At 40.7% G+C, this 16,052-nt stretch overlaps 1 protein-coding gene across 3 annotated transcripts in view; it reads left to right on the top strand.

Moving 5' to 3' along the window:
• ppil2 (peptidylprolyl isomerase (cyclophilin)-like 2) overlaps positions 1 to 16,052 on the top strand; it is a 352,242-nt gene that overhangs the window by 174,196 nt on the left and 161,994 nt on the right. The window lies entirely within an intron of this gene.

Below are 16,052 nucleotides of genomic sequence, written 5' to 3'. Positions count from 1 at the left end.
GGAAGCAGGGATGTTTTGAGAGGACGTTCCTAATCTCCTAAATTAGGGAAACTTTTAATTGGAGTAAGGGGAAATATGAGGCTATCAGGCAGGAACTTGGAAGCATAAATTGGGAACAGATGTTCTCAGGGAAACGTACGGAAGAAATATGGCAAACGTTCAGGAGATATTTGCGTGGGGTTCTGAGTAGGTATGTTCCAATGAGACAGGGAAAGGGTACAAGATCTGTGGTGTACAAAGGCTGTTGTAAATCTAGTCAAGAAGAAAAAAAGAGCTTACGAAAGGTTCAAAAAACTAGATAATGATAGGAATCCAGAAGATTATAAGTCTAGCAGGAAGGAGTTTAAGAATGAAATTAGAAGAACCAGAAGGGTCCATGAGAACCTTGGCAGACAGGCTTAAGGAAAACTCAAGGCATTCTGCAAGTATGTGAAGAGCAAGAGGATAAGATGTGGGAGAATAGGACCAATCAACTGTGACAGTGGAAAAGTGTGTATGGAACCAGAGGAAATAGCGGAGGTACTTAATGAATACTTTGCTTCCGTAATCACTACGGAAAAGGATCTTGGCGATTGTAGGGATGTCTTGCAGTGGACTGAAAAGCTTGAGCATGTAGATATTAAGGAAGATGATGTGCTGGAGCTTTTAGAAAGCATCAAGTTGGATAGTCACCAGGACAGAACGGAATGTATCCCAGGCTACTGTGGGAAGTGAAGGAGGAGATTGCTGAGCCTCTGGCAATGATCTTTGCATCATCAATGAGGACAGGAGAGGTTCCAGAGGATTGGAGGGTTGTGGATGTTGTTTCCTTATTCAAGAAGGGGAGTAGAGATAGCCCAGGAAATTACAGGCCAGTGAGTCTTACTTCAGTGGTTGGTAAGTTGATGGAGAAGATCCTGAGTGGCAGGATTTATGAACATTTGGAGAGGCATAATATGATTAGGAATAGTCAGCATGACTTTGTCAAAGGCAAGTCGTGCCTTACGAGCCTGGTTGAATTTTTTGAGGATGTGACTAACCACATTGTTGAAGGTAGAGCCGTAGATGTAGTGTATATGGATTTCAGCAAGGCATTTGATAAGGTACCCCATGCAAGGCTTATTGAGAAAGTAAGTAGGCAGGGATCCAAGGGGACATTGCTTTGTGGATCCAGAACTGGCTTGTCCACAGAAGGCAAAGAGTGGTTGTAGACAGGTCATATTCTGCATGTAGGCTGGTGACCAGTGGAGTGTCTCAGGGATCTGTTCTGGGACCCCTACTCTTTGTGATTTTTATAAATGACCTGAATGAGGAAGTGGAGGGATGGGTTAGTGAATTTGCTGATGACACAAAGGTTGGGGGTATTGTGGATAGTGTGGAGAGCTGTCAGAGGTTACAACGGGACATTGATAGGATGCAAAACTGGGCTGAGAAGTGGCAGATGGAGTTCAACCCAGATAAGTGTGAGGTGGTTCATTATGGTAGGTTAACTATGATGTCAAAACATATCATTAATGGTAAGACTCTTGGTAGTGTGGAGCGTCAGAGGGATCTTGGGGTCCGAGTCCATAGGACACTCAAAACTGCTTCGTAGGTTGACACTGTAGTTAAGAAGACATACGGTGCATTGGCCTTCATCAATCGTGGGATTGAGTTTAAGAGCCAAGAGGTAATGTTGCAGCTATATAGGACCCTGGTCAGACCCCACTTGGAGTGCTGTGCTCAATTCCAGTCGCCTCACTATAGGAAGGATGTGGAAACCATAGAGAGGGAGCAGAGGAGATTTACAAGTATGTTGCCTGAATTGGGGAGCATGCCTTACGAGAATAGGTCGAGTAAACTCGGCCTTTTCTCCTTGGAGCGATGGAGGATGAGAGGTGACTTGATAGAGACGTACAAGATAATGAGAGGTATTGATCATGTGGATAGTCAGAGGCTTTTTCCCAGGGCAGAAATGGCTAGCATGAGAGGGCATAATTTTATGGTGCTTGGAAGGGGAGGTGTCAGGGGTAAGACTTTTACGCAGAGAATGGTGAGTGCGTGGAATGGGCTGCCAGCAGTAGTGGTGGAGACGGAAACAATAGGGTCTTTTATGAGACTCCTGGATGGCTACATTTTAGAAAAATAGAGGGCTATGGGTAAAGCCTAGGTAGTTTTCAGGTAGCGACATGTTCAGCACAGCTTTGTGGGCCGAAGGGCCTGTATTGTGCTGTAGGTTTTCTGTGTTTATATCTCAGCATTCATGGTCTGGTTGTTATCAAAGCTTTGTGAAACAGATATTGAAAAATTGTTGATTCTTATGTTACGTACCCCGTAACTGGGTTGCCAAACCAGCAGAAATGGATCACTCAGTTGGAGTCTGGATTACTAGAACTAAGAAAGTTTTATTAAAGAAACAAGCAACACAGTACTCTAATCAAAAGGATAATGAATGCAACAGTTCAGCAATGATAAACATACATGTACACAGAATTCAGATAACAGGATCAATCAAGCTCTATCATTGTCTAGGGGCAAATGACCAGTTTCAAAGTGACGCAAAGTTCAGTTCAGTTCGCAGTAATCGCTGTCGTGGCGATGGACAGTGGGGGGGGAGGAGGAGAGAGAGAGCAAAAACGAATGAATATTCAAGGCTTCCACACACAGACCTTCGCAGTCAGCTTTCGGGCGAGTCCTTTGTGATGTCATCTGAGGTCACCGACTGTGACCCCTCCGTTTCCAGATACGACCGTTTCTCTGCGCTGAACCTGGCACCCAGGCAAGGGTGGACACACACCAGGTTCCCGCCGATCGTGCCTTTCCACCCTGTGCGTTTAAGGTCCGGTACTTCCCACCGACTTGTGAGAGACGCACCGCTTCCAGGGTCTGGTTACCTCGGGTGTCGTGTGTGTCGCCTTAGCGAACCTGTCCCTTTCTATCCCCCTGCTGGGGTATCGCCTGTCCATCACTTCAAACAGTTCAAGGTTCAAAGGGGGAGCCGCTCTAGACAGCTCTCTCTCCCGTCCCTTCATTACACATCTCCAAATGCTGCTCCATTGTTTTCCTTATCTCTCTCTCTCCTGAAGACAGGTGGCAGACCAACTGCTGATTCCACAGGACAGCTAACATCTTAATCTATGTGTATTCCTGTCACACTATCTCTTACAAAATTAGATAACAGTGCAAAGTAGTGATGTGTGTTGTGATAATGGGGGAACTGGCTTGAAAATAGAGTAGAGGTCAAGATCAGATCAGCAGCAGTTTTACTGAATGACAGAACAGAATCAAAAGGAAATTCCTGTTCTCACATTCTTTCTGTCTTGATGCAAATGAAATAAGTAAGTCTATGAGCTGGTCATCTCTTTTGCACCTCATGACATTGGGAAATCTTAAGTATTAATCATATTGGTTTATCTTGCAAAGCATGAATTGTGATGAGGAACATTGGAAAGGTAGTGTAGTTGCTGACCATGGAAGGGCTGTTCATTATCTGGCTGGCTATAATTGGATTTGTCTGAACAATATTGTAGGAAATATTTTTAATACAACTTTTGTGGATGCCATCCACAAAAGGTCTTTTCTTTAACAGGCTATCTTTTTAACCTTTTGTTTCCTTTTATTCAAATAATTCTTTCAACAGTGTACATATAGCATATTTTGAATCATACTGACAATTTCATGAACCCTTACTTTATTGCATTCTTGTAAAATTTACACTGCAACAGATGACAATATGAATCGTAGACTATTTCCAAATCTTGTGACAATACTCAATTTGCATTGATTTAAACTTGAATTGCTCTGCCAGCCTTAGCTCTTCCCACAGGAACAACATGATACAGATTTGGAGTCAGGAGGCCATGCTATCACAGTTCTATCATCAGTATAGATGAATTTTACTCATTCTTGACGTATGTACTCTCAGCAATTGGTGAAATGTAGACTTGTGCTATCACAAACGCAAAGCAATTGAGAGGCAGTTGTATATTCTGCTTATATTTTTGTCTGAAACTGAATGGTTTAATTTTCTTAATTTTTCACTTTGATCAAAATAAATTGGAAGATCCAACAAGGAAAATAATATTTTTAGAAAGTACCTTTGGATATTATGGTTATAATGTCCACTAAATAGATGGAACTCCAGTCAGTTTAAGTTTAGCTAGTACCATTTGGCTCCAGAACTCATGATAACATTGGTCCAGACGTGAATCAAACAGCTAAATTCCATGGTGTAAACAACAGGAATTCTGCAGATGCTGGAAATTCAAGCAACACACATCAAAGTTGCTGGTGAACGCAGCAGGCCAGGCAGCATCTGTAGGAAGAGGTGCAGTCGACGTTATGGGCCGAGACCCTTCGTCAGGACTAACTGAAGGAAGAGCTAGTAAGAGATTTGAAAGTGGGAGGGGGAGGGGGAGATCCAAAATGATAGAAGAAGACAGGAGGGGGAGGGATGGAGCCAAGAGCTGGACAGGTGATTGGCAAGAGGGATACAAGAGGATCATGGGACAGGAGGCCTAGGGAGAAAGAAAAGTGGGAGGGGGGGGTACCCAGAGGATGGGCAAGGGGTATGGTGAGAGGGACAGAGGGAGAAAAAGGAGAGAGAGAAAAAGAATGTGTGTATATAAATAAATAACAGATGGGGTACGAGGGGGTACTTATGCCCCAGCTCCCCCTCGTACCCCATCCGTTATTTATTTATATACACACATTCTTTCTCTCACTCTCCTTTTTCTCCCTCTGTCCCTCTAACTATACCCCTTGCCCATCCTCTGGGTTTCCCCCCCCTCCCCTTTTCCTTCTCCCTGGGCCTCCTGTCCCATGATCCTCTCATATCCCTTTTGCCTATCACCTGCCCAGCTCTTGGCTCCATCCCTCCCCCTCCTGTCTTCTCCTATCATTTTGGATCTCCCCCTCCCCCTCCTACTTTCAAATTCCATGGTGTACTCACCTACCTTTGTTTGGTCTTCTCCAATGCTGTAGGGAGGCCAAATGCAAATTGGAGGGTCATCTTTTATTCTGCGTGGGTAGTTACAGTCCAATGGTATGAATATTGAATTTCTTTTTCAATCTTTTTATTAATTTCGAAGTATAGAAACAAAACATAGCAATAATACAAATAGTAGGAGAAATATTGTTACACTTAGGAAAAGTAATTGTAAAATCAAATAGTGTAAGTTAACAAAGCTTCCAATCATGTAGAATTGACAACGGATAATACAAATCGAAAAAAACTGAAAATCATGAAAAAGAAAAAAAACAAAACCAAAAAAAAAACAAACCCCATCCCCAAAGAAAAACAGAATTAATCAACTAAACTAAAAGACTTGGACAAAACTAACAACTTAAAAATGGAAAAGAAGAAAACCTTAGTGTCGACGACTCCATTCCCCTCCAACAACAGTACAGAGAGATAAAACAAGTTTGGAAATGATCAAATTACATCAAATGAAAATGCTGGATGAATGGCCTCCAAGTTTTTTTAAACTTAATGGAAGGGTCATAAACTGCACTTCTAATTTTCTCCAAATTCAAACACACCATAGTTTGTGAAAACCAATGAAATACCTTAGGAGGGTTAATCTTTTTCCAATTCAACAAAATGGACCTTCTAGCCATTAAAGTAAGAAATGCAATCATCCTTCGTGATGAAGAGGTTAAATTATTTAAGTCTATCATTGGTAGTCCAAGGATAGCAGTAATTGGGTGAGGTTGTAAGTCTATGTTTAGGACTGTTGAAATAATATCAAAAATATCTTTCCAATATTTCTCCAACAAGGGACATGACCAAAACATGTGGGTTAAAGAAGCTACCTCGGAATGACATCTGTCACATATTGGATTAATATAAGAGTAATAACGAGATAGTTTATCTTTGGACATATGAGCCCTGTGCACTACTTTAAACTGTATCAACCTATGTTTAGCACATACAGAGGATGAATTCACCAATTCTCAGTCGGTATATTAATCTCAAGTTCTTTTTCCCAGTCAGCTTTAATTTTATTAGAAGCATCAGGACATAAATTCATAATTATATTATATATAATTGCTACTACACTTTTCTGAGAGAGATTTAAATCTAAGATTTTTTCCAAAATGTCCATTGGATATGGGTGTGGAAAATTAGGGGAAACAGTAATTAAAAAGTTTCTAATCTGTAAATATCTAAAAAAGTGAGATCTGGGTAAATTATATTTATTAGAGAGTTGATCAAAAGACATAAAACAATTATCCAAAAATAAATCGCGAAAAGATATTATACCTTTGGTTTTCCAATCAAAATAAGCTTGATCCATATTGGAAGGTTGAAAAAGAAAATTTGATATAATGGGACTTGCTAGAATAAATTGATTAAACCCAAAAAATCTTTGGAATTGAAACCATATATGTAAAGTATGCTTAACTATTGGGTTATTCATTTGTTTATATAATTTAAAAGAAGTAAAAGGAAGTGAAGTTCCTAAAACCGAACCCAAGGAAAACCTTTGTAATGAATTAGATTCAAGATTTACCCAATGAGGGTTTAAAGATACGTCCAAATCTCGTAACCAAAATTTTAAATATCGAATATTAATTGCCCAGTAATAAAATCTAAAATTCGGGAGGGCGAGCCCCCCCTCCTTTTTAGATTTCTGTAGCTACCTTTTACCTAACCTAGGATTTTTATTCTGCCAAATATATGAGGAAATTTTTGAATCTACATTATCAAAAAAAGATTTTGGGATGAAAATTGGAACCGATTGGAATATATACAAAAATTTGGGCAAAATGATAATCTTAATAGCATTAATCCGACCAATCAAAGACAAAGAGATTGGCAACCACTTGGTAAATAAAAGTTTAATCTGATCAATTAAAGGTAAAAAATTAGCTTTAAATAAATCTTCATATTTTTTCGTAATTGTTATCCCTAAATATATAAATGAATCAGTAACCAATTTAAATGGTAAATATCCATAAGTAGGTACATGCTTATTTAAAGGGAATAATTCACTCTTATTAAGATTCAATTTGTAACCAGAGAAGTTACTAAATTGAGCTAACAGATCTAAGATAGCAGGAATTGACTTCTCCGGGTTAGAGATGTATAACAACAAATCATCTGCATATAATAATTTATGTATTTCGTTTCCACGGGTAATACCAACAATATTTGGCGAGTCACGAATAGCAATTGCTAAAGGTTCAAGACCAATATTGAATAGTAAAGGACTAAGAGGGCAACCTTGCCTGGTGCCACGAAAAAGACAAAAAAAAGGAGATCTATAATTATTTGTACAAACCGAGGCTACCGGGGAGTAATATAACAATTTAATCCAAGATATAAATGTCAAATTAAAATTAAATTTCTCAAGAACATTAAATAAATAAGGCCATTCAACTCTGTCAAAGGCTTTCTCAGCATCTAAAGAGATAATATATTCCGGGGTAGTAAATGAGGGGGTATAAACAATATTCATTAACCTCCTAATATTAAAGGATGAATAGCGATTTTTAAGAAATCCGGTTTGATCCATAGAAATAATTTGAGGTAACACCTTCTCCAATCTAGTTGCTAGAATTTTTGAAAAAATTTTAGAGTCTAATTCAGAAGAGATATCGGTCTGTGTGATGCACAATCAGTAGGATCTTTATTCTTTTTAAGAATTAAGGAAATAGAGGCTTCGTAAAACGATTGTGGTAATTTACCTAAACTGATTGCTTCCTTGAATATTCTAGACAATTTAGAACAAAGAATGGAGGAAAAAAATTTTAAAAATTCCACTGTAAACCCATCCGGACCGGGTGCTTTACTGGAATTCAATGATGAGATTGCAGTTATTATTTCTTCCTCTGAAATGGAAGTTTCTAATGATAGGGACTCTTCAGTTGATAATTTCGGAAAACTCAATTTACCTAAAAAATCATGCATGAAGTTAGAATCATGAGGAAAATCAAAGTGATATAAAGAGGTATAAAATTCTTGAAAGGTTTGGTTTATCCCAACATGATCAACTGTGAAAGTATCATCCTGTTTGCGAATCTTAGTAATTTGACGTTTAACTGAATCAAATTTCAATTGGTTGGCCAGTAATTTACCCAATTTATCGCTATGAATATAAAAATCACTTCTAGTTCTCATTAATTGATTTTCGATCGAGGATGTTAATAATAAGCTATGTTCCAATTGGAGTTCAACTCTGTGTTTGTACAGCTCCTTACTAGGAGAAATAGCATATTTTTTATCGACTTCTTGAATTTTATCAACCAACAAAAAGTATTTCATTGTTAACACGTCTTTTCAAACCGGCCGAATAGGAAATAATCTGACCACGGATATAAGCTTTAAAGGCGTCCCAAACAGTTCCATTGGAAACTTCTTCCGTAGTATTAGTTGAAAAGAAGAAATCAATCTGCTCCTTTATAAATTTGACAAAGTCCTGATCTTGAAGCAAAATAGGGTTAAATCGCCATTGTCTGCTAGTACAAGAGGTGTCCATTAACTTGATGGAAAGTTTCATTGGAGCATGATCTGAAATAACAATACTGTCATAATTACAATCAACTACATATGGAATCAAACGAGAGTCAATCAAGAAATAATCAATTCGAGAAAAAGAACGATGATCATGTGAAAAAAAGGAGAATTCCTTATCATTTGGATGTAGAAATCTCCAAATTTCTGAAATCCCAGAATCCAACATAAAAGAGTTAATAATAGTAGTCGACTTATTCAGTAAAGCCGGACTAGCTATGGATCTGTCCAACATGGGATTAAAACATAAATTAAAATCACCGCCCATTATCAACATATACTCGTTTAAGTTAGGAAAGGAAGTGAATAAGTGTTTAAAAAATTCAGGATAATCCACATTCGGAGCGTAAACATTAACCATAGCGACCTTTTTATTAAAAAGTACCCCAGTAATTAACAGAAATCTGCCATTAGGATCTGAAATAATGTCTTGATGAATAAATGTAATTGAAGGAGCAATAAAAGTTGAAACGCCTTTAATTTTGGCTTGAACATTTGAGTGGTATTGTTATTCTTTCCAAAACTTAAAGAAGCGTTGATTGTCCTCTTTCCTTACATGAGTCTCTTGTGCAAAAATAATATGAGCATTCAGTCTTTGGAACACTTTGAAAACCTTTTTCTGTTTTATTGGATGGTTTAAACCATTTATATTCCAAGAGGCAAAATTAATAGTATGAGGCATAATTGAGAATTAACCCTTTGGTGAGTAAGGGGTTAACCATAATGTGAGCTCATGAAATCGGAAGAAGAATACATGATTAGAGAGGAACCAGAAATCTCGACACTGTGGACATCTTTGTAGTTCTGAATCAGCCCAATAGAAAAAATTAGAAAAGAAAAAGACTATCCCCTCCCCCAACCCCAAGAACCCCAAACTAAGCCAAAGAAGGCTGAAGAAAGCTCTAGCTAAAACTAATTCTAACCCCATTTCTGCAGGGGGGCAACTCCAAAAATATATGTTAAATAGGTGACCTCCCAGAGACTAATATATGTAAAAAAATAACCAGTATAATAATTAGTCTACATAGTAAAAATTACTAAAATATATGAAATAAAAAAAACTTAGTCAATACGTATAATTAGTTATAGACGAGTAAATAAAAAATCACTTCCAAAAGGAAAAAAAGGATTATGGGAAGAAGCATAAGAACATGGCGTCCCAAAAAAAAACAAAGGAGGTTATACAGAGAGAAAGACAAGTTGCCATTTTAATTATGCAAAAACCAAAAATAGGAAACATATAACTAAAAATGATCGTCGGATCAGATCATTAATGATAACGAAAAAGGAAAAGTTAAAACAAAAGGTTAACTAAAGGAAAATTATGTTATTCACAGGAGATAAGTATTCTATATAAGTTTAGAATAACAACTATGGTAATAAACAAAGAACAAAAATCTTGGACTTATAAAAAACCTTCATCGCACGGTAGTAAAAGGTTTATTTAAAAAAACACCAGAATGGAAAAAAAAATTGGTGCTGGAAGCACCCGACACAGATTAAGAGAGGGTGTCTGTATCAGATGGGAAGTTATCATCCTAAAAGCTTCGAGCGGCAGTTGTAGAATGGAAGACACGACGATTACCATCGGGAAGAGAGATTCTGAGACGTGCAGGATACAATAGTGCCGGTTTGAGTTTTTTTGATAGCATTCCGACATTAGAGGTTTAAAAGTCAGTCGTTCCTTCATCACTTCAGGACTGTAATCTTGAACTATCCTGAAGGAATGCTGGCGATACTTCATCACCCCTTGTTGACGAGCAGTCTGGAGAAGTTGTTCTTTAACATTGACATAATGGAAATGAAGAATAACTGGTCTGGGTTTGGAAACAGCCGCTGCCGACTTTATCCACGGTATACGATGGGCGTGGTCGAGTAATGGGGGATCGTTGGGAAAAACTGAACTGAACGAATCCTTTAAAAGTTGAGCAAAGTATATTGCAGGGTCTCCAATCTCAACATCCTCGGGTAAGCCAATTAAACGTAAGTTTTGTCTTCTCGATCGATTCTCAAGGTCAATAACTTTGGATTTAAGTTGTTGGAGTTGTTTAGTAGTTGAAGCTAGATTCTTCTCTAAGCTCTCAACTTTTGTGTCCGTCTTCTGAGATTTAGTATCCAGTTCAGAAATTTTTGCATCGTGTTTTTGAACATCAGAATCCAGGGATTTCAAAGAGTCCGTGATTGATTTTAAATCTTCATTGAGGCTTTGACGATGTTGTTCAAATTGAGCAGTTAAACTTTCAGATAGTTTTATCCAATGCTGCTCAAACATTTCCTCCATAACTTCATAAGTTAATTCCGTTTGTTTGGAATCGCCTTTCTTCTTTCCTCCGTTCCCATCAGCGTCTTTCCCATCTTTAGTTCTAGATCTCGTACTCATTTCTCTAAGCTCGAGAGTTACAGTTGACAAAAGGAAATCAATTAATCAGTAAATCAAGAAGATAAAGTAAATCTTCTGGTGTACTTAAAGTTGATTAGATCAAGGAGATCATAGGTTAAAAAAAGGATAACGGGAATGGAGCGAAGCCAAAGAGACGACCTCACTCCATGAGCGCTCCCTGCAGAATCTCGAACATTGAATTTTTGAATGTCAGATAACACATTCTCCCCTGTGTTCTCTGTTCAGACACATTCATCTGTCAGCCTAGCTTACTTTCTTTGTACGTTCCTCCCATAGCTTCCCTTACATGGTTTAGTCTGCCCATTCCCTCCCCATTTGGGTCCACCCATCACATACTTGCTTTTATCCCATAAGACATAGGAGCAGAATTAGGCCATTTGACACATGGAGTCTTTTCTGCCATTCCAACATGGCTGATCTATTATCCCTCTCAACCTGATTCTCCTGCCTTCTTCCTCATAACCTTTCACACCCTTACTAATCAAGAACCTATCAACCTCCGCTTTAAATATACCCAATGATTTGGCCATCACAGCCATCTGTGGCAATGAATTCCACAGATTCACTACCCTCTGGCTAAAGAAATTCCTCTCATCTCTATTCCAAAGGGACTCTATGTACCGGCATCCCTCACAGTACATACTGGCAATCTCTCCTGTTCCCAGTGCAAGGTTTCAACCTGCAATGACTACTTCCACATTTTGCCTCCACAGATGCTGCTTGACCCACTGAGTTCTTCCAGTGTTAGCTTTTTGTTCTAGATTAAAGTATCTACAGTCTTTTTGGGTTTTTTTTAATCAACTGATTGAGGTGGCTAGTTATGAGCATGTAACTTTTTGTGCCAGATTTATTTGTGGTATGAGGGTATTACTGGCAATGCAACCATCTATTTCTAAACATCTCTGAATGAAGAAGACTGAGAGAGTCTATGATATTGGTAGCTTTGGAGGTATATACAGCCAAGGTTAAAAGGACAGCAAATTTACTTCCCAAAAAAATGCATTAGTGAACCAAATCAATTGTTGCGGCTTTAATTCCAGGTTCATGTACAGTATATATTTGAATTTAAATTAAATGACTACCTTGGGGAATTCACACTTATACTCTAGAGCAGTAGTTCAAGGCTTTAGCTGCTAATACAGTAACATAGCTGCTACACTGCCATCCCTAACAGTATTCTCATATGCTTGCATTGCTGCATCCTTGAATATTAGAGACCAACCTTTTGGATACTGTGAATCCTCAACAATCTTAGAATAATACGGCATTAATTCTTATAATTTTCTACACGACATGCTGTCTAATTATCATGAAAAAGTTCAAGGAGATTTTGAGTCTCTCACTGCAGCTGTTGCTGCTGAAAACTGTAGGCCAGTTGTTCATCTCAATGTTCAAAGTAAATTTATCAAAGTACGTGATCACCATATACTACCCTGAGATTCATTTTCTTGTGGGCTTTCACAGTAAATACAAAGGCGCACAACAGAAGCAATGAAAAACTACACACAATAATGGGCAAACGTCCAATGTGTAGAAGACAACAAACTGCAAATGCAAAAAAGTATATATTAGAAAGAAACAAATAAGCAATAAATATCAAGCAGATGAGTTGTAGAGTCCTTGAAAGTGTGACCATATGATGTGAAATTGTTGCAGTGAGTGAAATGTAGTGAAGGTATCCGCTCATTCAAGAGCCTGATGGTTGAGGAGTGATAACTGCTTCTGAGCCTGGTGGTGTGGGACCTGAGGCTCTTGTACCTCCTTCCTGATGGCAGCAGGGAGAAGAGAACTTGGCCTTGTCCTTGATCATGGATGCTGTTTTCCTGTGACAGCGGCCCTTGTAGATATGCTCAATGCTTTATCTGTGATGGACTGGGCTATATCCACTGTTTTTTTATAGGTTTCTCCATCCCAGCCTTGGTGTTTCCATACCAGCTGTGATGCAACCAGTTGATATACTTTCCGCCACACATTTATAGCAATTTGTTAATTAAGCTTCCCTTGGACTAGCTTGAGTAATCCTACTGCAAAGCTGCAGTTCCAGCAGTGCTGTAGGAAGGGTTTGCATGTTTCTAATGTATATAGTCAGCCCTGTGCTTCTCAGTTTGATTCCAGAGGTACCATGTTTAAACATCCTTTAGAAAGTTACTGACATTCATGGTTCAGATTCAGATTATTTATTAGGCATACATTGAAATATACTGTGAAATTCATCGTTAACATTAACGACCAATACACATAAGGATATACTAGGAGCAGCCCGCGAGTGCGGCCACATTCTAACACCAACGTAGTATGCCTACAATACCCAATGAACAATGGTTAACAGAGGCTCCATCTTCCTCTCACCCCAACCCTCCCCTCTCCATTGACACCCCCAGCCTCCCCCCTCCCCCCTCTGATCCCAGCTCTCATCCGTGCCGGGTCTTTACCATCCCCTCCGACCTTCAACTGTCGGAGGCAGAACGCTCTGTTCTCAGTAAGGGCCTCACCTTTGTCCCCCTTCGCCCACACCTCAGTGAGTTCCATGTTCACCACGATGCGGAACTTTTCTTCCACCGTCTCCGTCTCCGAGCCTACTTCTTCGGCAAGGACTCTTCCACCCCCACCGATGACCCCTTCTCCCGTCTTCAACCCTCCTCTTCTTCATGGACACCCCGCTCTGGTCTTCTGCCTGCTCTGGATCTCTTTATTGCTAACTGCCGACGGGACATCAACCGTCTCGACTTCACCGCACCTTGTCCCCATTCCAACCTCACTCCTTCGGAACGCTCTGCTCTCCACTCCCTCCGCACTAATCCTAACCTTATTATTAAACCCGCCGATAAGGGGGGTGCTGTTGTAGTCTGGCGTACTGACCTCTACCTCGCCAAGGCACAGCGACAACTCGCAGATACCTCCTCTTATTTACCCCTCGATCGTGACCCCACTGAGGAGCACCAGGCCATCGTCTCCCACACCATCACCGACTTTATCCGCTCAGGGGATCTCCCATCCACTGCTACCAACCTTATAGTTCCCACACCCCACACTTCCCGTTTCTACCTCCTACCCAAGATCCATAAACCTGCCTGTCCTGGCCGACCTATTGTCTCAGCTTGCTCCTGCCCCACCGAACTCATTTCTGCATACCTTGGCACTGTTTTATCACTCCCTGTTCAATCCCTTCCGACCTATGTTCGTGACACTTCTCACGCTCTTAAACTTTTCGATGATTTTAAGTTCCCTGGCCCCCACCGCTTTATTTTCACCATGGATGTCCAGTCCTTATATACTTCCATTCCCCATCAGGAAGGTCTCAAAGCTCTATGCTTCTTTTTGGATTCCAGACCTAATCAGTTCCCCTCTACCACCAGTCTGCTCCGTCTAGCGGAATTAGTCCTTACTCTTAATAATTTCTCCTTTGGCTCCTCCCACTTCCTCCAAACTAAAGGTGTAGCTATGGGCACCCGTATGGGTCCTAGCTATGCCTGCCTTTTTGTTGGGTTTGTGGAACAATCTATGTTCCGTGCTTAATCTGGTATCTGTCCTCCACTTTTCCTTTGCTACATCTATGACTGCATTGGCGCTGCTTCCTGCACGCATGCAGAACTCGTTGATTTTATTAACCTTGCCTCCAACTTTCACCCTGCCCTCAAGTTTACCTGGTCCATTTCCGACACCTCCCTCCCCATTCTAGATCTTTCTGTCTCTGTTTCTGGAGACAGCTTATCCACTGATGTCTACTATAAGCCTACTGACTCTCTCAGCTATCTGGACTATTCCTCTTCTCATCCTGTCTCTTGCAAAAACGCCATCCCCTTCTCGCAATTCCTCCGTCTCCGCCGCATCTGCTCTCAGGATGAGGCTTTTCATTCTAGGACGGGGGAGATGTCTCCCTTTTTTAAAGAAAGGGGCTTCCCTTCCTCCACTATCAACTCTGCTGTTAAACGCATCTCCCCCATTTCATGTACATCTGCTCTCACTCCATCCTCCCGCCACCCCACTAGGAATAGGGTTCCCCTGGTCCTCACCTACCACCCCACCAGCCTCCGGGTCCAACATATTATTCTCCGTAACTTCCGCCACCTCCAACGGGATCCCACCACTAAGCACATCTTTCCCTCCCCGCCTCTCTCTGCATTCCGCAGGGATCGCTCCCTACACAACTCCCTTGTCCATTTGTCCCTCCCATCCCTCCCCACTGATCTCCCTCCTGGCACTTATCCGTGTAAGCGGAACAAGTGCTACACATGCCCTTACACTTCCTCCCTTACCACCATTCAGGGCCCCAAACAGTCCTTCCAGGTGAGGCAACACTTCACCTGTGAGTCGACTGGGGTGATATACTGCGTCTGGTGCTCCCGATGTGGCCTTTTATATATTGGCGAGACCCGATGCAGACTGGGAGACCGCTTTGCTGAACATCTACGCTCTGTTCGCCAGAGAAAGCAGGATCTCCCAGTGGCCACACATTTTAATTCCACATCCCATTCCCAATCTGACATGTCTATCCACGGCCTCCTCTACTATAAAGATGAAGCCACACTCAGGTTGGAGGAACAACACCTTATATTCCGTCTGGGTAGCCTCCAACCTGATGGCACGAACATCGACTTCTCTAACTTCCGCTAAGGCCCCACCTCCCCCTCGTACCCCATCTGTTACTCATTTTTATGCAAACATTCTTTCTCTCACTCTCCTTTTTCTCCCTCTGTCCCTCTGAATATACCCCTTGCCCATCCTCTGGGTCCCCCCCCCAACTTGTCTTTCTTCCCGGACCTCCTGTCCCATGATCCTCTCGTATCCCCTTTTGCCAATCACCTGTCCAGCTCTTGGCTCCATCCCTCCCCCTCCTGTCTTCTCCTATCATTTTGGATCTCCCCCTCCCCCTCCAACTTTCAAATCCCTTACTCATTCTTCCTTCAGTTAGTCCTGACGAAGGGTCTCGGCCTGAAACGTCGACTGCACCTCTTCCTACAGATGCTGCTTGGCCTGCTGCGTTCACCAGCAACTTTGATGTGTGTTGCTTGAATTTCCAGCATCTGCAGAATTCCTGTTGTTTATGGTTAACATAAGCATATTCAGGAAACTATCCTAGAGGTTTATGATGATTTCTTCAGCAGTGAAACAATTGTCAAAGTAGTGACTATTTCTGTTTTATTCACTGAAGGAAATAAATGAATCACTGCATTT

The sequence above is a fragment of the Mobula birostris genome, chromosome 2 (assembly GCF_030028105.1).
Source record: "Mobula birostris isolate sMobBir1 chromosome 2, sMobBir1.hap1, whole genome shotgun sequence".
NCBI classification, from domain to species: domain Eukaryota; kingdom Metazoa; phylum Chordata; class Chondrichthyes; order Myliobatiformes; family Myliobatidae; genus Mobula; species Mobula birostris.
The sequence above is the reverse complement of the archived record's forward strand: the minus strand, read 5'-3'. Positions and strand labels throughout refer to the sequence as shown.